Source organism: Carassius gibelio, chromosome A22 (genome assembly GCF_023724105.1).
Source record: "Carassius gibelio isolate Cgi1373 ecotype wild population from Czech Republic chromosome A22, carGib1.2-hapl.c, whole genome shotgun sequence".
Classification (NCBI taxonomy): Eukaryota; Metazoa; Chordata; class Actinopteri; order Cypriniformes; family Cyprinidae; genus Carassius; species Carassius gibelio.
Genome location: NC_068392.1, coordinates 12,285,209 through 12,309,718, shown reverse-complemented (window position 1 = coordinate 12,309,718; position 24,510 = coordinate 12,285,209). Strand labels below are relative to the sequence as shown.

Below are 24,510 nucleotides of genomic sequence, written 5' to 3'. Positions count from 1 at the left end.
AAATGTAAACAAATGGGAACAGGTGTGTAACTCAGAAATATGTAATGAATAAAGCAGGGGGACGCGGGGACTCTCTATTACCAATGTCATAATTACATTCGGCAGAAATCTCTGCAGGGCCTTGTGGGAATCTGGGGTTGGCCAATCTACCACAGCCTGAACTTTGTTGGGATCCATGCATAATCCCTCGGATGATATGATGTACCCTAGAAAATAAACAGATTGTGCATGAAAAATGAATTTCTCCACCTTGACAAAAAGCCCATTCTCTAGCAGCCTCTGAAGCACTTCCCTGACGTGCTGAACATGTTCCTGGAAAAAATGGAAAAAATATCAAAATGTCATCCAGGTAGACATATATTAACTGATGCACCATGTCTCTCAGCACATCACTGACTAGTGCCTGGAAGACCGCGGGAGCATAAGAGAGCCCAAACGGCATAACAAGATACTCAAAATGCCCCCTGGAGGTATTAAAAGCGGTCTTCCATTCATCCCCCTTTCTTATGCGAACCAAATGATAGGCATTGCGAAGATCCAATTTTGTGAAAAAGGAAGCACCCTGCAGACTCTTGAAGGCTGAAGACATCAACGGCAAAGGGTAGGTATTCTTTACCGTGATACTATTCAACCCTTCATAGTCGATACAAGGATGCAGGGAACCATCTTTCATTTCCACAAAAAAAAAAAAATTCCCGAACCTGCAGAAGAAGAAGGACGGATGATCTTGGCTGCAAGAGAATCAGAAATATATTTCTCCATGGCCTCCCTCTCCGGTACGGAAAGTGAGTATAACCTGCCTTTAGGCAGAGAAGTACCTGACGATAAATCTATTGCACAATCATAAGGACGATGCGGAGGAAGAGAAGCAGCCTGGGACTTACTGAACACTCCCTTCAGGTCAAGATACTCCGTGGGCACGTTTAACATATCCACATGTTCATCCTGCAACACAGAACAAGACACAGAAGAGCAAGCAGACAACAAGCATGATGCATGACAATATTCACTCCAGGATGAGACTGTGCTTAGTTGCCAGTTTATATTGGGGTTGTGTAACACTAGCCAGGGGTGACCCACAACCACAGGAGCCAAAGGGGAATCAGTCAAATAAAAAGAAATGGTCTCAGTGTGGTTGCCTGAAGTGATAAGACTCACCGACTCAGTGGCATGAGTGATGGGTGGAAGCAACTGACCACAGAGGGCACTGACTGAGCTTAGACGATGTCCCACAATCCAAAAAATTACCTTCTGCACCAGAATTCACCAGGCCTTTACAAGATAAAATGTCCTGGCCCCTCCGTATTTGAACCGAGAGCAGAGTTACCATGGAGGAGGACATCTATGAGTGTTGACTCCGCCCGTCTGTAGCCTCCTTACTGACAGGCTCTGGTTTTTACCGGGCACTGTGCAACGATGTGACCTGCGGCACCACAGTATAAGCACAGCCCCAGGTCCCTACGCCTGTCCTTCTCCTCTCGAGAAAGGTGAGCTCTGCCCACCTGCATGGGTTCAGGATCAAAGCGGTGATCGGTCGTCTTCTCCACCATAGCTGCAAACCGGTCACGCTGATCTAGTCTGCTGTTCACTCAGATGGCCAGATCAATCAATCCGGTAGACGGGGCACAATGCGTCGGTTGGTGATATCCACAGGTGAAACCATTAGAGGATTAAGCCGGTGGGTTGTTGGGCAGGTTTTACCAGTCTGACCTGAGTGGTGAGATCTGAGACCTGCGTGACGAGACCAGTAGCCATGATTTGCTCCTCCTGCTGTGCAAAACAGCTCCGCCATACTTGCTGGATCCATCTTGGTGGAGCAGGTGAGCTGGTGAATTGGTGAGTTGCTGAGCTGGAGAGCTGTCTCTGTAACACGGAGACTATGAGGCACTGACCCGAACCAACCCAGAGAATATTCCTGGGAACAGGCGTGGAAGCAGACTAGGCGATCTCCTCGGCTGAGAGCAAGAAGAGAGATCTGAGAACTGGGAGCAAGACCAGCATCGACAACTGCGAACAACGATCTGACAACATGCAGTAACAACCACAAGACAGATAAAGACAGGACAGAACCAGCATCAGGTGCAGCCACGCTGGTTAGCTCATCAGCCCAATTATTGCCGGAGCAATCCTGAATGAGCAACGAGACAGATAACGAGAAAACAGAGATGCAGAATGAACACACAGATCTATGAACCGTGACACATATGTTTTAAATATTGATAATCAGCAAATCAGCATATTAGAATCATTTCTGAAGGATGAGACAATGAAGACTGGAGTAATGATGCTGAAAATACAGCTTGGATCACAGGAATAAATAAATAGAAAACAGTTGTTTTAAATAGTAAAAATATTTCACAATATTATTGCTTTAGCTGTATTCTGGATCAAATAAATGCAGGTTTGGAGAGCAGAAGAGACTCATTTAAAGACAAACAAAGTGCCCAAACTACTGCACTGCATCCTCCATCACCAAGCTCATTTTTGCCACAATGAGGAACAAAAAAGCAGGGAGGGTTTTAAAAACGTCATATATATATATATATATATATATATATATATATATATATATACGGTTTCATCGGGCAGCGCATCTGGACCTAAGACCTAGGCCTCTGGACCTATAATTTTTAGTGTATTTTATATATATATAAATATATTTATTTATTTATTTATTTATTTATTTATTTATTTATTTATTTATTTATATATGTCCTATGAATCCATGATTAAATTCTCTAAAGTTTGTGTCTGTAGTATGTGCCTTAAAAATATTATCTTTTGTATATTTTCATATAAAATGGCAACATTTGATGTAAAACATGTATTTCTTTTCTTTTTATTACATATATAAAATGTAAACAAAAAATTCCTTGTATTATTTAGCATGTGCTATTTAACTAATTCGCTTTTAAAAACTCTTTGGATCTACACAAAACATGCAAATGATTTTTGGATTCAAAATGTAAATTTTTACTTAAAGGTGACACGTTTGCATCCCCTGAATATTCAGTTGTTAATGTCCATTTGTCATATTTGCATACAGTACATCTACTGTACAATTGAGACACTTTCTACATTATTATAACAAAATTGAGCACTTGTGACATTGGAATTTGTATTTGTAGAGAATATTTCAATAAATCATCAAGAAAATGTTTTTGGAGTTGCAAGCTTGTATTTGTTTCTTTCTCTCTCACAAACACACCACCACCTTCTCAAAATCTTCACTACAGGTGCATGAATCCTATTCTACAAATTAACAAATTCACAGGCTCAGTTATACCAGATTTATGCAGGGCTGCATTTCATTTTGCTCATATTATAGAATAATTGTTTCCTGAAATGTGTGTTTATTAGAACTGGACATATTTACAGACTTTATGAGAATAGTAGTATTTGTAGATAAAATCATGGTAGAATGACCTGCCTTTATTAATTTGAACAGCTGAGTCTTCAGCCATTTTCCAAAAGCACTTACCTTTTCTATTCAGTTAATTTCTATTCAATTTGCTCTAATTTGTAAATAAAATAATAATAGTAAAAACTTATGTGTAGTGTGCTAGACTAAAGCCCCTTTCAAATGCACGGTGGTCCCCCCAAAAAAAGGCAGATCAATGTTTGTGACGAAAAAATATGTGCGAACTGTAATGAAGCAGAGATCAGTTAGTTCCTCAATATCCGTTCTGAAGCTGACATCGTTTGCCAGCTTAAGTGAAACAAAAGGACGCCATGGCAGACAGCAGAATCACCGGAAGCACAAGCTAAATAGTAGTGGAAGTTTCAATCAGTTTAAAATAAATAACACTAAACTTTGTGGCTTCTTCTATTGAACAAGCTGTCATGCCATTATCGGTCTAGGTAGGGCATCTGGTAGGTGCTCACAAAGAACGGTATTTGAAGAACTTTGAGATCGTAGGATTGGATACCGACCCTTACCTTTTTCCTCCGTTTTCACGGACCTCATTAAATCGCCATTAAATAAAAAGTTCCACCTCAGAAAATATTTGGCTGTCCAAGTACCACCACAATGACCAATATTAAAATTACAGTAGCGTAGTAGGCCTAACTATTCAGCTAACGTTACTGCTCTGCACAGTTAAAAAACGATGCAGTTTTATTCCTAATAAGAATATTTATTGTTGTCAGCCACTTTAACATTGTAAATACACCATTTGACCATTATCCCTGCACTGTGCTTATAATAAAAAAAATAAAAAAATAATTTTTTATTACACGAATGAACACGAACTCGTACTCGTTTGGCTTGCCGTCCGTCCTACAGCAAAGCTCTTCTGCCGTCCGTCATGGCGACGGACGGCAGAAGGTGACGTCACTTGCAAAGGGTCACTTGCAAAGGGTCTATACTGTTGTTCTCTTATTTGTAGAATAGGGTTTGTGCACCTCAGAATATGAAATGGTGTAACTGTTGTGTTGTGTTTGCTGGAGAGAATTAGTTAAAAAGAAACACTGTTAGTACTAAAAATTATCTGTGACTTTCAATTTACAAATATGAATGTGTGACTATTCTTGACAACATTTCCACTTTCACAAGTGCTCAGGTTTGCTATAATAATACCTTCACAGAACATAATAGTAGTAGTCAGCTATCCATGCAAAGAAGTCTTTAGGTACAGTGGTGTACTGTAGGTACAGCTGTCCAGGCCAACATCTGATGTGCTGATCTTTTCAACGGTCATCACAGGAAACCTTCAAAAAAAAACAAAATGCATCATACATTACCAACAGGGCTGTACAATCCTGCTCTTGGAGATCTACCTACCTGCAGAATTCAGATCTGACCCTGATGCAACACACCCATCTGTAACTGTTAACTGCTTTCACTGAAGTACTGTGAAGTAGATTTGCTGACAAGTTCCTCCCTGAAAGTACATTGATAACACTGTGAAACTGTATTTTCATAGAGGATCGTTTAATAAAGTGACAATATTACTGCAACGGCTTCAGAAAGGGGGAAGCGGGAACCGGCGGACCATCAAACATAGCTTTAATAATAAAATAAAGACAAAACATCGTGCCAGCCCCTCGCAGACGACTGTCACGCACAAACACAAAATAAAGTCCAGGCCTGGTCCTCTCTCGTCCTTCACTGTAGTCGCTCCTCTTTTGTATCCCTCCCATCTCCTCCGTGGGATGCGAGACCGGTGAGTGGAGCACGTGTCCCTCATTTCTAGGGTTGGGTATCATTTGAATTTTATCGATTTCGATTCCGATTCTTATCGATTCCTAGTTTAGATTCCAGTAAGATAAAAAATCCAATATTAAAAAAAATAATAATAATTAAGTCAAACATTTAAATGTCCAACATGTATTCTGTCTTTTTACAAAGCATTCTGTTGCAGCTCAATAACATGAGCAACAATCAGCAGCCTACAAAAAACTGCAAGAGGAATTTTGCCTGTGCGTTAAAAAAATACCATACCATACTCCGCCATACCAAAAACAACTAGATGAATATATATTTCACATATTAAAGTGTTAAAGACAAGTAAACTGTCAGTAATAAGATAGGAACAAACAAATCAATAAGCAATATCATAAATAAATACAACTAAACAAAATTTCAGGTACAGAAACTGTAATTAAAAGTTTAAAAACACCTCATTGTTTTCTTTTTATAAATAAAATAAAGATTAATCAATTAAAGTTATTAAATATATTCAGTCAAGATCAGTTAATGGTTTTCTTTTGTTCTTTGATTAACATTAATGACAGGCAGTGCATTTATTAGGCTGTTGTCTCTAAGCAAAAACACTGTACATGTGTGTTTTCTTTCTCATCTGTTTACATTCACGTAAGACAAAAACGGTTGTGTTTATGATGATATACTGATGTAGTTTTCTGTATATTGGTCAACAAATATGAAAGAAGTCAGTTTCGACTCTGAACAACCTTTTCTACAGTGGAAATACACGGAACAGTCCAAGAACGGACACAAAGCGGGAACTGACCGCTGCTCTCTGTGCGCACGCTTGCGCTTCATGCACGCTGCACACAAACAGGGCGCTAATTCTTTCCATTCCTGCACTTTATTGTTTTTAATCAAATTGGAATCTGAAAGCTGTAATCGTTAAGCAGAATCGAAATGCACGTATCTTATCGAATACCCCGTTCTTGGAAATTTGGAACTGGTTCTAAAATGGAACCGGTTTTCGATACCCATCCCTACTCATTTCCCAATCACTCCACCGGCCTCGCTCCGTTCCTAAGGCTCTCGGCCCCACCCCGCTCGTCACAATTACTTTTTTAATGATCTCAGTAATAACATCTTTAAATAAAATTAGCATTGCTAACAGGCGAGTGCTTATGAGAAAGGCATGCAACAGTTTTTTATGTTCATTTACATTTGTATCATAAATACATAGGAGTACAAGCAGAAAATGTAGGAGCACACCTTAAATCACCCTGAAAACTTACCTTTTAGGGCAATGATTACAATATAAGATTTTTTAGCAGCTTTGCATGTTCATCTATAGTTTCCATCATCTGAAATCTTTGTGAGGTCTGGCATCTTCTGAAGTCTCCACACGCGAGGCTGGAGAAACAGGAAAACAAAAGGAGAAAGATTAGCATAGCTGTTCATATTTCAAACTAAATATTTATTTCATCACATTTAACAGAAGTGAAACATGAGATGTTTCTTTGTGAATACATGTTAAAATGTAATTGAACGTTCACAGTGAGCTTGATTGACAGGTGATCTGGCCTATCATAACGCGAATTCTGCCATCTTGCCTGACAAACAAATTACTATATTTTCCGCACTATAATGTGCATCTAAGAGCCTTTCATTTTCTCAAAAATCAGGCGTGCACCTGTTAATCCGGTGCGCCTTATGTGTACACTGAGTTCCAAAATCTGTAAAAATGTTGGTGTGCGAATTTGCTAAGCTCCGTTTACCTGACTGTCGGACCATTTCCCACTGACACAGGGACGTAATACGTACACTACTTATGCTGGCAGCGATCAACCATGATGAGAGGGAACCCGGCATGTTTGATGAAGAAAGCTGTTCAAAAGCTGTTGCCCAGCTGTTCAATTCAGACACAGAAGACGAGGACTTTGATGGATCTGTGGGAGAAGATTGATTAAAAAAATAATGTGAGTGTATTGTTAAATAGTAGAATAAAGTTCAACTAAACTCACAGTTTTGAGACTGTGCCTTATAATCCGGTGCGCCATATGGTGCAGAAAATACGGTAGACAGGAGAGTAGATTAACTTCGGTGGACTTAAAACTTGAAAAATGCTGTATGAAGACGTTTGACATCTTTTATTTTGTGCTTCAATTAAATATGAATCAATCGGTTCATGTGTGCTGCTTGAACCGAGGCACTACAGCGATCTGTAACACATTAAATCAGCACAAAACACTATTTATTGTTTGAATTTCTAAAAAATGCAAATTTAAAAGCTGAAAACTTGTTTCATACCAGAAGTGACCTTCTCTGTCTTCTTCTGTCTGTGTGTTGTCAGTTTCCTCTTTGGTCCACGATGTATTATTCGCTGTCTGGGAACAAGGTGTGTACTGTGAGAGCAGCATTGCTTGTCAGACATAGCAACAGTTTTTAAGGAGGGACGCTTGTTTTGCGAAGGGTCAGTTGATTGCTATTATCAAAGCTGATTTTTCAGCATCATTACTTCAGTCTTTAGTGTCATATGAACCTCCAGAAATCATTATAATATGCTGCTCTTTGCCAAAGAAACACTTCTGATAAATATGAATGTTAGACTAATGTAGACTACATTTTTAAAAATAAATTCATATTTTTATAGGACACATTAAATTAATCAAAAGTTAGTGTCAAGAAGAATTTTCTATTTAAAGAATTCTCTCTCTCTCTCTCTCTCTCTCTCTCTCTATATATATATATATATATATATATATATATAGACATTCATATATTGAGCAGCACAACTGTTTTCAACATTGATGATAATCAGAAATGTTTCTGAGCAGTAAATCATCATATTAGAATGATTTCTGAAGATCATGTGACACTGAAGACTGGATTAATGATACTGAAAATACAGCTGCACATCACAGAAATAAATTACATTTAACCAAAAACTGCTATTTTAAATTGTAATATTATTTCAGAGGATAGCAATAGTGTATGTTTGGGGTAAACCTGCTAGTCATATGGATCAGTGTGCCTTGGAGATGTTGTTGGACAGGAGGCTTGCTCATCATGGGATGCAGAAGGCCATCAAGCTCTAGAAGAATCTAGAAATATAACAAGCAATCTGTCACAGAGCCAGGCATGTACTGGCCATCGGGACTACCGGGAGATTCCCGGTGGGCCGCGGTCTGGTTGGGCCGGTGTTCTGTCGATTTGTCCTACGCTGTCAGATTTTCCTACCTCCCACTAAAACAGTGGGTAGTACAATTCCACAAAGAAAAATGCTACTGTAAAGTTATGGTTTATTAACGTCTGCACCTACCACAACCCTAATCATACCCTTACAGTACTGCAAATACAGTAATTATGTGTTATATTCGCGGTTGTAGCTAGAAGGGATACAGCTACAGGAAACCAACATTAAATATTACTTTCTACCAATTAGATTACGTTTTTATTAAAGTCTACACCTATCCCAACCCTTAACCTACCCTTACAGTAATGCAGATACATTAAATATCATTGTTTAGCATGAGACAAAGGACGCGATATTGATGTGCGCGTGCGCAGTAAACCCGGGTAGGAAAATCTGACAGGGTAGGATAAAATGTCAGGACACCTGGTGCGTTACGTATTTTGTTTTTAAATCATTAATAATCGCAAATATATTCGTAATTATATTGTTGTATGGTACAATTCCGGCCTTATGTGTCTCTCTCATGTAGAGTTGTGACGTTCGCGAACGAACCGATTCTTTTGAACGGCTCATAAACATGAACGATGGGAGCCGAGTCGCGACTGGAGAGGAGCCGTTCTTTCTATCGTTCTTTTTTCCTATGCGTGTTCATACAAATGAGCTCCTCCAGGAGACAGAACAGTTATAGGGGGAGGGGCGCACCCAGCGCAGGCCAACCCTTTATAGCGTGATGATATTAGTTATTAGTTGTGCATGCATTTACATTGCATTTTGTGTTCATTTAAAACTTATTTTAAAATCATTAAAAATGTTCTTTTGTGATACTGTACTTGTATAGAAATTTTTCACTAAAAGCTGTTTTCCACAGACATTCATTGCAGCCCACTTTGTTATTGTTCATTGACTTGAAGGGGTTGATGTCCTATTTGCAAAGTTTACAGTAGTAATAGTATGTAGTATGTAGACATTTCCATTTTATTTATTCTAATTTTATCTACTTTAAAAAAAAAAAATAGTTTTCTATCAAAATGTTCTTGTGTGATAACAATGTTCTTGTGTGGAAGTGTTTGTAGTAAAAGCTGTTTTGCACAGAAATTCATTGCAGCCGGCTTCGTTTTTTATGTTTATTTGTGAGTAGGTATTGTATGAATAACATAAGTCAACGTAGTTTTACACACACACACACACACACACACACACTTTGTACTAAAGGTAAATCAAAATAATGATGTCACTGTCTAAGCAGAGGGATTTGTGCAACCCTATGGAATATAGTCCACACATGAGAAATGAGGTAACAATCAATATTTCAGAATAATTCAAACTCAGATATTGGTGTGTGATATCTGAGCTTTAATTATTTGACTAACAAATCTCACCTCATAATACCTCCCAGTGATTATTTCCAGGATAAACTGAGATGCTCCCAAGCTGGCTTCTTAAAACTGACTAAATATTTAAAAAGAGCCAAAAGAGCCATTCTTTTGAACGGCTCTTTGAAAGGAACGGATCGCGAAGATCTGGATCCCCTCAAAGAGCCATAAATCCCATCACTACTCTCATGAAGCTGCATGATGCTTTTTTTTTCCTTTTTTTTTACGTTAGTCACAACCCAGATAGCATACATATCCGGGCCTCATCTGGGCCAACTATGGCACATCTGGCTCAGTTCTGGCAGCGGCAGAAGTTATATGGGCCATCTCTGGCCCACACACATCAAGCCGGTTTTAGTTTGAGTTGTGGCATGCTGTTTATGGGCCAGATCTGGCCCATGTGCAACAAACCGGCTTTAGTTTGAGTCGTGGCTTGCTGTGTGTGGGCCAGATCTGGCCCGTGTGCGACAAACCGGCTTTAGTTTGAGTCGTGGCTTGCTGTGTGTGGGCCAGATCTGGCCCGTGTGCGACAAACCGGCTTTAGTTTGAGTCGTGGCTTGCTGTGTGTGGGCCAGATCTGGCCCGTGGGTGACAAACCGGCTTTAGTTTGAGTTGTGGCTTGCTGTGTGTGGGCCAGATCTGGCCCATGTGCAACAAACCGGCTTTAGTTTGAGTCGTGGCTTGCTGTGTGTGGGCCAGATCTGGCCCGTGTTTGACAAACCGGTTTTAGGTTGAGTTCTGGCTTGTTGTATGTGGGCCAGATATGGCCTATACCAGGTGACCAGATGTGCCATTTTCTGAAGACACGTCCTGGCAGATCACCTTACTTTACCAGTCAGTAGTTCTAAAACTATTTTGAGTACTGGACGCCCATAATATTTCAGGACACGTAATATAAATACATACACACATTTATTTGACCTACACGGACCTGTTATGAAGCTGCAATGTTATTTGATTTTTTTACATTTTTGTACTATGTCCTCTGGTGTGACACCATGTCCTTTGAACTTTTTCGGAACCACTAAAAAATGTTTATGCTTTGTTGTGCATTAATATGACACCCCTAAATTATATATATGTTTTTATTAAAAAGTGCATGTTAAGCTACATAATCCTAGAAAATTTTGCAAATGTGTCTTGCTTGCCACTAATGACAGGTTAGCTTGGAATAGCAAGGTCATTAATTGACAGAAAAGGCTGAAACGTCCTTTGGTGTGATAAAAAAAAAAAGTCCTCCATTGTGACACCTGTACTGTCACACCACAGGACAAAGTTTCTTTAAAAATCATTTTAAATAATAAATAATATTTTTATCTCCTTTTTTATACTTTTAAATGCAATAATTACATTCATTAAATTAATATAATCATTAAAAAAAATGAATCTTTAGAATATATGAAAATTTCACTTTTTAAAAAAATAAGTTACAAAAAATGCACTTTTTTCATGATATTCACATTTCTTCAAGATGCACCTTATACACACACACACACACACACACACATATAAATATATATACACACATATATGAGTGTTCGTAAAAGCAACAATACAAAATCTTAAACTATAAAAGCGCCACTTTGTCCCACTATTATGTGCAGGCCTGGCATTTTGCACTGGATTATAGAACTACAAAATGAATTTTAAATTAGCAATATTATAACTGAATGACATTTTGAATTATGCAGTGATCTAATTCTATCCATCAAGCAATTGTATGTGAATGTGTGAGATTTATGGTCATGGTTATAGGGAAATAACAAGAAGAACAAAGTGCAGTAAACGGTAAAACTGTTTGCACTACAAACCAGTACGTTCATAATTAAGACAATACATTAAAAATAACATGGTAAGATAAAGCAGTTTGCAACAGTAAACAGCAAAACAAGCTGTTTGTACAGCTAATATAGCTGGAATGACACCGAAAGCCAGACACATTAAATTTACAAATGGCCGCGCCGGGGACTTCTTGCCGTTTCTCGCTGATTTCACTGTTTTCAGGTGAGTTAAGTCCATACAATCACACAAATATCACTTATAACTGTTGTTGACACTTCTCTTACTTGTATTTGACTCGCTTCTGTTGTTTATTTACTTTATAGGAATGGTTTAATGTCTTCGAAAAAGTCCGTTAGCATTTCTACCGTTTTCAGACGACGTATGGTCAGGTATGATAACTCTATTGTTCTCTTTTTTATGAAAATTTGGGCTTTTAATCAAATCTTCATCTGTAGATGATGGCTTTTGACTGTTTTGTTGGTAATCTTTCAATGGATGATTGGAAATTGCTTAATTTATTTAACCTTAACATTTACACTTTACTGTTTATCGATGATGTCACGTTATCAAGGAGCGCGAAAATTGGCAGAAAACTAAAGTTGTTTTGATCTTTTATGGTAAACATAAAACTTTTCTGCGATTTCAAGAGTGACAAAATAATCCTTCTACAACAGAAGGGAGTGTCCAAGATTTCAATATTTCTGAAGGGAGTTGCTGACAGAGATGTAGGAAGCGCTGAAAAGGTTAAGTAACCTAATATGCATTTTTTTCACAACATATATCGCAATGAATCTGTTATTTTATTTATTTATTTTTTGCATTTCACCTGCTCTAGCTTGTTTCCATCTAATAAACCTGGAACTGCAGACTAAATATTGTTGGCTCTGTGTCAAATTGCTTGTTTTGTTCCTAGATTCTTCAGTGCTGATGGCCTGCTGCATCCAGCAGAGTCGGAGTGAACCTACTGTAAGACAACATCTCCAAGATGCTATTGACCACAAGACTAGTACAGTAAGTCAAACCTCAAATATACAGTACACTAGTGTTCAAAAGCTTGAAGTTGATACAATTTGTAATAATTATCTTCTGCTCACCTCTGTATTCATTATTTGATTAAAATATGTAAAAAGAGTAATATTGTGAAATATTATTACAACTTAAAATAGCTGTTTTCTATGTGAATACATTATAAACTAATTTATTCCTGTGATGTGCAGAGTATTTTCAGCATCATTCCTCCAGTCTTCAGTGTCACATGGATCCCTCAGAAATGCTGATTTGCTGCTCAAGAATATATAACTTATTATCAGCGTTGAAACAGTTGTGCTGCTTCATTTTTTTTTGTGGAAACCGTGATGCATTTTATTTTTCAGGATTCACAGATGAATACAAAGTTCAAAAGACCTGCAGTTATTTATGCATTTAGCAGACGCTTTTATCCAAAGCGACTTACAGTGCATTCAGGCTATCAATTTTTACATATCATGTGTTCCCGGGGAATCGAATCCCCAACCTTGCACTTGCTTGTTTGCTAGAGCAATGCTCTACCAGTTGAGCTACAAGAACACTATTTGAAACAGATGATTTTGAACAATTTGATGCATGTAACACTAACATTCAAATGTTTGGATTCTATGTAACAATGAGTCCAACAAAAAAAAAATTCAGCACGTCTGTATATTAACATTGATCATAATCAGAAATGTGCAGTAAATCATCATATTAGAATGATTTCTGAAGATGTGTCACTGAAGACTGGAGTAATGATGCTGAAAATTCAGCTTTGATCAAAGGAATAAATGACATTTTAACATAATATTCACATAGAAAAGAGTTGTTTTGAATTGTAATAGTCACAGTGTTACTATTTTACTGTAATTTGATTCAATAAATGGAGCCGTGGTGAGCATAAGAGATTTTTTATAAAGGCATGAAATATCTTACAGACCCCAAACTCTTGAATGGTTGTGTAAATTACAGTTATGATGTTCCTCCCAGTTAAATTTTATTAAAATGTATTAAATGTTACTCTGGCATATGCAGTCCATTCTATAGAGACTGTGTCTGTTCCCCAAAAACAGACAACAAATAATGTGTATATTAAGGGATCTAGAAAAATTATTTCAGTTTAAAACTACTAGATTAAAAATAGTACTCAATGTACTCCATTGATGAAATAGTAAAAAGTGCACAATGTCTGAAATGATATGAACAGCAGCTATGCTAATCTTTCTCCCTTTGCCTTCCTGTTTCTGCAAATGTCCATCCCAGGGTTATTAGAAACTGCACAGCACAGGACTTGCAGGACTTGTGAGGGCTTCAGATGATACCAGTACTCAAAAGACCTTAGATGATGGCAACTATAGATGGACATACAAACTACCACCACTGCAAAAAAGGTAATGTTAATTTGAAAATGCTGTGTCACAGTATCAAGGGCTCCCTTATCAGTTCTGCTTTCAGTACTGGAGAGTAAAAGATAATTTTTTTTTTTTTGACGTTTTTTGTTTGATGTTTTTATTAGTACATATACTTTATCTTGCACATTTTATCTCCCCAACAGATTCTAATTTGAAAGAAGTTTATAATGTATGTGCGCTACTCCCAATTCAGAAGACTGAATCAGCCTGTGTATCTGAATGTTTCTCATACTCACTCCTCTCTGCCGCGTCCGAATTTGGGATTTTCCTTAGCTGTCAGTTATAAACGTCAAAATAAAATAAAAAATAAACATTTGAAATATATCAGTCTGTGTGTAATGAATAAATATAATATACAAGTTTCACTTTTTGAATGGAATTAGTGAAATAAATCAACTTTTTGATGATATTCTAATTATATGACCAGCACCTGTATATCATTGCTCTTTTATTGATTTTGATTGCTTCCATTGTCCTCATTTGTAAGTTGCTTTGGATAAAAGTGTCTGCTAAATGTAAATGTAATGTTCATGTGTATTTAACTATATAAATATTTATCTGTATTTTTTATTTTGTAATAATGTAAATGTATTTGTTTTATATCTATACATGCAGTTGTATTCATTTATGTATATTTATTTGTCTAATTTTTATATTTTAATAAAGCAGTTTAGACTACATGAGGGTTTTCTTTATTCTGGATTAATTACGTATTCTTTTGTGTCTAGAAAGGGTAAATATGGGCCATATCTAACCCAGAAGTCAGCCACAACTGGGACGGATCTGGGCCACATCTCAGAAATGGCGTGGTTGACATCTGGGCCAGGTGTCGCCCATGCCATTTGTGAGATGCGGCATGGATCTGGTAAAGTTGTGGCTGACTTCTGTCAGACAAAACTGGGCCAGATTTGGCCCAGATGTCACCCACACCATTTCTGAGATGTGGCCCAGATCTGGTTCAGTTGTGGCTGACATATGTCAGCCAGACTCAGGTTGAGTCATCGCCGTCATTCCGCGCGGTATGTGGGCCAGAAGAATATGGGAGATGTGGGCCAGAACTGGGCCACATGTCATTTGCTATCTGGGAATAATTTATTTAAAACATTACAAAAGAACAGATAAAACGACTCGTGCGCATGATGCTGATGCGAGCTGCGAGACGTGACGTGACGTGTTCACTGCTCATTGGCCAATCAGAATCAAGTTCTAGCCTTGAAAAGCGGCCCATTACAACTGCAACGAAATTCAGTATGTTAAATAATAAAATATATAAGCGTAAAGGAGGGGCCGAACGTTGAGAGAGAGAAAACGACAAGCACTTGAGGCAGATACCACCAATGTGTCAAGATATATAAATTATTTGCTGGAAGGCAAAAGATTCAGTGAAGATGTCAGCAGGGCGGGACTTGACTGCTGAGGTGAGACAGAAGTGTAATAATACACGGAGGCTACTGCATTGTTTTGTTTCAAAAAGTTAGGATATTCCAGCTGTTATATGCCACCACTCACTGATCTATATAAATTACATTTAAAATTCTCAGCTCTCAGGTTCTGTCCATTTTATTACAAACTTCAGACAATACCGTTTTGGCTTCAGAAAATGTGACGCGACAGATCGCTTTAGCGCCTCAGTTCAAGTAAACGGATCATCTGTTACTTTCTGTTTAAAGATACAGAACAACTTACCGAAATGTATATATGCCTCATAAATGATATCGATCAAGCAGTCATCAATCAAAACAGCAGGAGAACAATTATGTCACAGAACATTTACATTTACCTCAAGAAAGCCATTTAAAGACCATAGCAAGGTTAGTTGAGAAAAATAGCCATAAGAAAGGAGAATTTTGCTAAATATGTGCACTATAATACATATTTATTATATTTTCACCTGCCATTAAATAATTGTTATTATAATGAAAACTGCATTACATTTAATTGTTTTTAACGTAATAATACAAGCTGATGCTCTATGTCTCTGTATATTTACAGCATTTATGTGAGATATATTTTTTCAATTTGTAATCAATTGAGAAAAAAATCTCTTAAAGTGCCAGGGAGAAGCCTTATACCTGCTGTCGGTCTGTGTCATTGTGAACATAAGACAAAGAGAAATAACTCACTGCTCTTGAATAACAGCTTTAACAAGGATATATATGTATGTGTATATGTGTGTGTGTGTGTGTGTGTGTATGTGTGTGTGTGTGTGTGTGTATATGTGTGTTAAGTGAAGTATTTTATATTTGGATATGCAATATCTGTACCTGAAAACGGTGCTATTTATGATCTTTTTTTCTTATTTCATTACTGTTTGTTCACTTGTCTTCATTAATGTTTGAACTTAATAGTTAGTGTTTATTGTGGTATTGAAATTGTGAGATGAGATTGCAGCTTATTTACAAAGAAAACAAAAGCAATTTTATTTTAATTTATGTTTTTTTTTTTTTTTGGCAGGGCAAGTACAGTTTTGAACCCTAGCAATGAGCTCTGCATATGACTGTATAAGCCAGTCTACTTCAAGGATTTTTAAAGGCCTTTATGTTAAGAAAATTTTAAAATAAATCACTACACAACATTCTTTGTTTTAATTACTCTTTTATTTTACTGTAGAGCAGTGGTCTTTATAAATCACGTTTACTGTAGATCAGTGGTCTTAATACTATAGCCTACTATAGCAGCTAACAGCTCAGAGATATTTAAAATAAAGCCTGATAAAATCATTTGCATTTTCTTTGTTTATTATTTTAATATTTTTTTTTCTTGGTTTTGATAGTAATACATTCTAATCAGTAATTTTACATGCAGATTAATGTATGTATAGACGTATAGTGTGTGTGTGTGCGTGCATGTTTACATGTGGGCCGGTCTGGATGAAGTCCAGGGCTGATTTTTTGTCCCAGTCCAGCCCTGCACAGAGCCAACAATATTCAGTATATAATGACAGTTTAATCACAAGAAACAAGCTACTAGAAATGTAGAAAAGAGAAAGAATATGTATTTAATAAATATCCTGAACAGTTTTTATCAATATTTGTTAATCATTAAACGAGATCAAAATGCGTTTGAACTGTGACGCTGATGTAATGACGTCACTGAATAACTGTAACATATATGTTTGCTGCGTGGATCAGGCGGACTTAATAAATATGCAAATTCATTATTTGCCAGCAGGAGATGTTTTAAAGCATAGACATAAAGCACGAGAAAGAGGTTTCCCCAGTAACAGCTGTAAACAAAGCAGAGCTGGTACGCTCACACACTGCTTTATCAGGCATATAACATTGAAGTCTTCCTTCAGAAATACAGCGTTATAAAAACACCTGTGCCTGGCTTTGATATTTAAACATATAAATGTAAGGAATTATTATTAATAAAAGTGCAGTACGTAACGTTACTCATGTTTATTCAACGAAGCCTTTTTGAAAATCAATCAGTTTTAAAATTGTGGCGAGTCTCCAAAAATAAATAAATGTATGGGAAACACATCCCGCAGCACAACCACCTGAGGAGAGGGGGTTCAGCGAAAAATCGGCAGCTGTCAGCAGGAAGTGGCTGTCACTGGCAGCAGGAAGTGGCTGCCAATAAAACCGGATGGCAGCTGTCGCTAATACCCGGAAATTGGAGGAGGCTGCCGGCGGCAACAAGACAAATAAATAATTATATACACTTACGATTATGTTTAATACTTTTTAAAATAAGTATAAATGTCAGTATTGTATATTATTGTATTTAAAATATTGATCAAATATAAACAAAGAAATAAGATCATTTTGCTAAACGTTAACTTCCAGCTGAATGTTTATGCATGCATGTATCATTGTTTGTGTGAAATAAAACAATTTATATTTATTTATATACGAGAGTGGCACTTACTGGGTGTATGTTGTATATTTATTATAGGCTATATACACAAATGACTGAAAAGAGAGAAGTCTCAGAGACCTTTATTTAAAATCATATTTTGCGGTTATATTTGTAGTATTTCAAGAAACAACTATATATATATATATATATATATATATATATATATATAATAAAGTAGCTGTTAAATTTGTAACTGGGTTAGTAAGTTGTCAAAGTCAGTGCTTTACAATGTAAACAGTACAAAATATATACAGTAAGCAAGCAGACTAAAATATCAATCAGAATCACTAACAACAATCCGGAGGTATTTTCAAGACTCTTAGATCAGAACTGATGAGGTATACGGAGTTACTTCTCCAGCATCTTGCACCAATCACTGTACAACCCAGGGTGGATGTGCATCTCTCCTCATTTTCCTCTTGCAACATGGTCAAGTCAAGCATCGTTTATTTATATAGTGCTTTTAATAATACAGATCAAAGCAAAGCAACTTTACAGTATTAAATAGGAAAATAGTGTGTCAGTCAATAATGCAGAAGGACATTAGTAAACTCAGTTTGTAGTCAGTTTAAAAGACAGTTTATCATTCAATTCAGTGAGGTCATCCTTCAGCTCGGTTCAGTTTAAATAGTATCTGTGGAATCGTTTGCAATCATGTCAATGATATCACTGTAAATGAAGTGACCACAACGAAGCAAGCCAGAGGCGACAAGGAACCAAAACTCCACCGGTGACAAAATGGAGAAAAAAACAAGGTCTTTACAGGGGATCTGTATCTGGGGCTCTAGTTGTCCTGGTCTCCGCTGTCTTTCAGGGCAGGAGAAGTCCATTCTAGGTGCGATCCACCATCTGGTCTGGATACGTACTCGATCCGGGTGACTGCAGTGACCTTCGAATAAGAAAGAAACAGATTAATATAATTGAAGATGTTAATATCTATACGATGTTTGATAGGGAGTTTGATAGGGTTTACAGAACTGGGCTAATCCGGTCATACTTCCTGATTCTAGGAAGAACTCTAGCTGCTGCATTTTATTATTCATAAGAAAATGGTGACTTTAATACCTAACTTGCTTTATTAACAGTAGACATGCATGCACAGCCATATTAATGATTATTCCCATTGCATCTTGTCATGTACAGAGCAGTGATTACATTTTCATGCATAATTTGCACACCTGGTAAGCAATTGTTGTAAACCTCGTCGCAGTGTCTGCAGGGTGTACATTTTGTTGAATTCCTGACATGGCTCAGACTTGTTCTCCATTTTGTTCCACCTGTATATTGAGATGAGGAGCATGAAAACAGCATTATTACAAAGATAAACATTCAGACATGGCAACTGAGAAATGTAATGTTATGGCACCTTTTTAAACATCTAATCAAATATGTAAAAGAAGATACTCAGTCAAGCCAGCTGGATTGTGCCCCCTTTCGAAAGGAGTCTGTATACAGTACAACAGACTTCTTAATTTGGAACAAACCAAAGACGGACTTAGTAATGTAGAATCACCCTCCTCCAGGATCACGTAAAGAAGAATTTCCAACAGGACAGCATCTGGCAACTATTGGGTATTACACAAAAAAAAAAAAAGGTGTCAGTGCCATGGTTTTGTCTCAAGATGCACATCAGTAATGTTTTTTTTTTTTTTTTTTCTAAATGCATGTTTACAAAAGCTACTTCAATGTTCTAAATTTAACTACAGCCTAATCCTGGCTTAATCCAGGCCCTGTCTGTGAAACTAGACCTAAAAGTTATAAGGAATTATGAACCGGTCCATTATATTTTGTATAGATAATAAAAAATAAAATAAAAAAAATTGTTTTGCATTCACATGCTTACAACTTCAACTGGTACACAGAACAGTTCTGCACATGCATAGTATTAGAGAAAACACACCTCAATAGTGCAAAAAAAAAAAAAAAAAGGATTCTTCTTTTAAGAACTCTTAAGTTAATGTATATCACACAATCTCCTGAAAGACTTAACATGCAAAAATATATGGTTAGTGTTGCACATTTATCTTCTATCATTCCAGTCAAACAACATTCTTTTATATTATTCAATAGACTGTTAACACGCTAACAAACGTTAATATTTAATGGTACCTCAAACGTAATTTGAAGTTAATGGTAGGCCCCTAACAAGGTACACAAACAACGTTGCTACCACTAATTAGATTTCATTGAACAATTATACCAAAGTAGCCAAAGTCTACCAAGTCGTTCACCAAGATAACAATTAAAATCAAACTTACAACGCAAAAAAACATTAATTACTCCGATGACCAATTTCTGAACTTACCGTTTGATCAATCGCAACCATTACTGAAGCGTTTGGGTGCAGTTATATCTGATTGGTTGCGCCCACGTTGGTCGATACTGATTGGCTCCCACCGAATGGCAGGTCCCGCCTACCATCCGGCTGCCAGTTACTGCCTTCCGGCTGTCAGTTACTGCCTTCCGGCTGTCAGTTACTGCCTTCCGGCTGTCAATGGCAGCCACTTCCTGCTGCCAGCTGCCGATTTTTTATCTGAACCCCTGCTGGACCTGAGCCCAACTTCAGTCTACCCAGATAGCAAGCAGACGTTGATTCAACGTCGATTTTTGGTTGTAAAGGTCAGTATCGGTCGTCGATCAATTTTCGATGTTGGCTCAACGTTCACTATTTGGTCGGAACATCAGAACATTATTTAGTGGAAAATAAAGCATAGATTAAATGTTGAAATCACGTTGACTCCTCAACCCACACAGCCGAGCATCTGATCGAAATCATAAGGTAGGATGTTGAAATTTGATCAGAGGCATCGGAGATCTGCGTGTGCACTCTCACAGAAAGAAAAAGTAACTAAAATGTAACTAAATGTATTTTTATTCATTATTTTATATAGCCTCGTGGGTTGTCCGTCTGCCACTGAACATTATAGGCTAAGTTACTTAAAGTGGAATTTTTTTTCTTCTTTTTTTTTTTAAGGAAACAAGCGGTGAGAAAACAAATAGAATGCCAGCATTAGAGGTTGGAGTCAACTATTAGGTCTCATACACAAGCCGATTTTGTAATGGGCTCATCGGGGATTGAGTGTTTCTGTAAATTCTGCGTGTTTTAATGAGCGCGCGCTGAACACTGGAGTAGCGTTCATTCAGATTCAAACACTAGAGCGGAGGGAGTTGGCATGGAAACGGGCGATCGACAACACTGGCAAGCTGCAGCTCTGTTTCTCGCTGCTGTTTTCACTGATTTCGGTAAGTTTAGTAAATTAAAATTGCACAAATATCATATGCCACTGTTCCTGACATCTCTCTTGCTTGTATTTGACCCGCATCTGTTGAATTTACTTCATAGAAATGGTTTAGTGTTTTCGAACAAGTCCGTGAGTATCTTAACCGTTATCAGAGGAGGTAACGTATGCTAACTCTAGACTGAGCTTTTATGAAGAGTTTTGGGATTCCCTGTCAAGGGAACTTCGAACTGCATCCTCTGAAGGGACACTATGGGGGAACACCTCGTCGTGACCCGTGTCTGAAGCATACTTTGAAAAACGCCAATGTGTTGGCCGGCGACAGCCTCTGACGTCGCTACCGGCGCGACTATAAATACGCGCCCGTAGGACCCGTCACTCATCTTCTTCGTCTTCATTGACTGTTTTGTTTGAAGCGTGCATCTGAGAAATGACCAGAATGGTAAGAGCGATCTATTATGGTTATCATGGCATCCACTAGCAAGGCGTTTAAACAGTGTGTGCATCCATGTCAGCGTTATTTGACACCTGATGACACACACAGTCTTTGCGTCTCTTGTTTGGGCAAAGAGCACGCGCGCGATGTCCTTGAGGGGGCAATCTGCGCGCACTGCGAGCGTTTTTCTGTGGAAAAGCTCCGCTCTCGTTTGTCATCTGGATCTCGCGGCTCAGGACCCGCCGTTGCCGAGGCACGGAGGAGAATGAGCTCGTGGGGATCGCAGGTGGATCTCGCTGAGGAGTTTAGAGAGGGACTTTCCTCTCACACTCTCCGGCGGCAAACGAGAGCGAACTTCGAGAGGAAGATGCGTTGTCATTAGTGCTGTCAATCGATTAAAAAAAATTAACTAATTAATCGCACAATTTTTTAAAATTAATCGCGATTAATCGCGATTAATCGCAATTAAAAGACTGAAACTTTTTGGATATGTAAATGTAAAATGTAAATAATTAATGTAAACTCAAGACAAAGAAACTATTTAAATTCAAAATATGATTGTTTATTGGAATTTTTGTTTAACTTGTAACACAGATTTTCTCATGTAAACAACATACCTGCAATAAACCATCAATATCCTCCAAATTTACTGTTGGCTTGAAAGCCATATTTATTACAGAAATAAAAACACAGGCATGTAAGTACCATTTGAATTTCAAAACAATCAATGCCAATAATAGACAAAAATGATTTCCATGTTGAATTCTAAGTGGACTGCAAAAAAATTCCAAAGTATAGTCATTGCCAGTGCTTTAAGTGGGCCATGCACTGGTACTCAGTACCGCCACTTCCAAATATAGCTCTTGAGCGTACCGCCACCTCTCCGTGCGCCCAGAACGTGCATGTAGCGTACCGGTACGCTCATTTGGACATCTGTTTTAATAGAGGTTTTAATCTTTCACCTGCACTGCCGATTTTCAGAGCGCCCTTCACAATGCACGCTTCCTAATTCATCTCACCGAGAGCAGAAACTACATTACCCATTCACCCTTAAGTTATACAAGTGAATAGCGCATGTGTTGCTTTTCCCACTGTTAAGTGTCAACAACTCAACGTGGCCGGAGAAGGTGTGTGAAACTCGTTGTGAGTTATACTAAAGCAAAATCTTGAGTATTTATTGTCTGATAAACATTAAAAACTGTCTGCGGAGGTTGAGTCGTCCTGCAGCCCCCGCTGGCTGTTCATTGGCTGCAGCATCTTTTTTCTAAGTTCTAAAAAAAATACCGTAGACGGCAAGGCACAAATTTAGATATTCATTTATCTAATTAATCTATAGCCTATGCACAAAAACAATATGATCTTTTTGTCCCCTTTTTGTTTTAAAGCTTGATGAAGAGAGAGAGCGCAAGTTGCTGCAGCTGCGAGGAGGACAGTGATGCACGCGCACAGGAGTGATTGACAGTTCGCGGCACTGTGTACAAAAATACTCCGCTACACAATTATTTTGTTTATTTTCGTTTAAGCTTATTAACGTTAGCGTTACAGAAAGGTCTGATTTACGCACTGTTAAAGTCATTGTTTTTTTTGTTTTTTAAACAATGACATTTGAGTTCATGATTTTAATGTTGCTGTTTCTTGTGGCAGAATGAATGAAGAATAATGTTTCTTGTGGCAGACTGAAGAGTAATCCGGCAGAGTTTTATACTGAAACTTTCCGTCTAAAAGTCCTTCCTTGGTCTTATCCATATTTCTTTGCACGTTGAACACACATAGGCCACAACTGGAAATAAAAAAAACTGCAACCGCGTTAATTGCGTTATTTTTTTTTAACGCGTTAAATATTTCAAATTAATCGAATGCGTTAACGCGCTAATTTTGACAGCACTAGTTGTCATTAACCCTTTCTGACACTGAAGTTAGTGCTCTGCTGGGTTCTAACCAGAAAGAGCAGGAGATATTTGAGAGTGGTGAAGAAGCTGAGGCTGAGCCGCTCATTTCTCCTGCTCTGCGTATGGGGAGCTGTTAGAGGTTATGGATCGCGCCGCGGCAAAAAAAAAAAAAAAATTTTTTTAAAATAAAATAAAAATAAAAATAAATAAACTTGCCATGGAAGTGTGCCAGAAAGGTAACGTCGCGAGGTAGACTCGATGAGTGTTATTTTTCTGACCATAGCCCGCAGCCCAGGTGAGCCTTCCATTCTTGCCTGACTTACATGCAGAAGTTGAAAAGGAATGGAAGAGGCCGTTTTCTCTTGCATCCATCGGTTTCAGCATACGAGTTATGCTGATATCGATGGCATGCACGAGGACGGCTATGAGAGGATGCCCCCTGTAGAAGAGATGCTGGCTTGCTATCTCTCAGTGGGGGAACATCCTCTCTAAAATCTCCCTCTTTGCCATCTAAGCCCTTACAGGATACATCCCGCTTAAATGGTAAATCATACGCAGTAGCAGAGCCCGAACAACAAAGGGGTCCTGGCCCATCTCGATCTGAGGATCGAAGACGGGCGCAGAAGGCTAGTGTCGCGGCTCGTGCTCCTCCCCCGCCTGAGGGCAGGGGCAAGAGGAATTGCGGGTCACGAAGAGGTAAGCAGGGTCTGAAGGATGTGATTCAGACGGGGCAGCGTTCTCGTCTGGATCAGAGCGATACCTAGGAGTTTGTCACTTCCTTTTGGATGTTTTTAAATTCTGTTTCATTTCTCCCCTGCCTAATTCCCCTGTAGCCACCAGCGCTCCACCTGATCGTGGTTAGGTGGAAAGTTTCTCACATAACAGTCTCCTATCCTGGACCTATTATGTTTTTGGTTGGTCTATTTTCATAGTGACCTCCTTACTGACGGTCCGGACCAAAAGGGGACGCCCCGTAAAGCGGGACTCCAGTACAGGAGGGTGGGTGAGTATGTAACCCTTTCTGCTTATGGGTGTTATGTTGCTGGTGGTTATGTCTTCTAACAGACTCTGTGAGTTTCCTTTTACAGTGCTCAGTTCCAGCCTTGTGCTCTGGCCACGATCACACGCTTTCGGGCGCGACACCCACCGCGGAGCGAGTTCCACGTGC

General features: G+C 38.2%; 1 protein-coding gene and 1 long non-coding RNA gene across 23 annotated transcripts in view; both read left to right on the top strand.

Moving 5' to 3' along the window:
* LOC127943228 (complement factor H) overlaps window positions 1-24,510 on the top strand; it is a 123,093-nt gene that overhangs the window by 12,854 nt on the left and 85,729 nt on the right. The window lies entirely within an intron of this gene.
* On the top strand, window positions 11,815-14,444 carry LOC127943234 (uncharacterized). 2 transcript variants are annotated; one of them, XR_008149606.1, is made up of 4 exons: window positions 11,815-11,883; window positions 12,169-12,505; window positions 13,766-13,893; window positions 14,058-14,444. It is a non-coding gene; the product is annotated as an uncharacterized LOC127943234 (long non-coding RNA). The 2 variants fall into 2 exon arrangements; XR_008149605.1 differs by lacking the exon at window positions 11,815-11,883 and having other exon boundaries at window positions 11,928-12,505.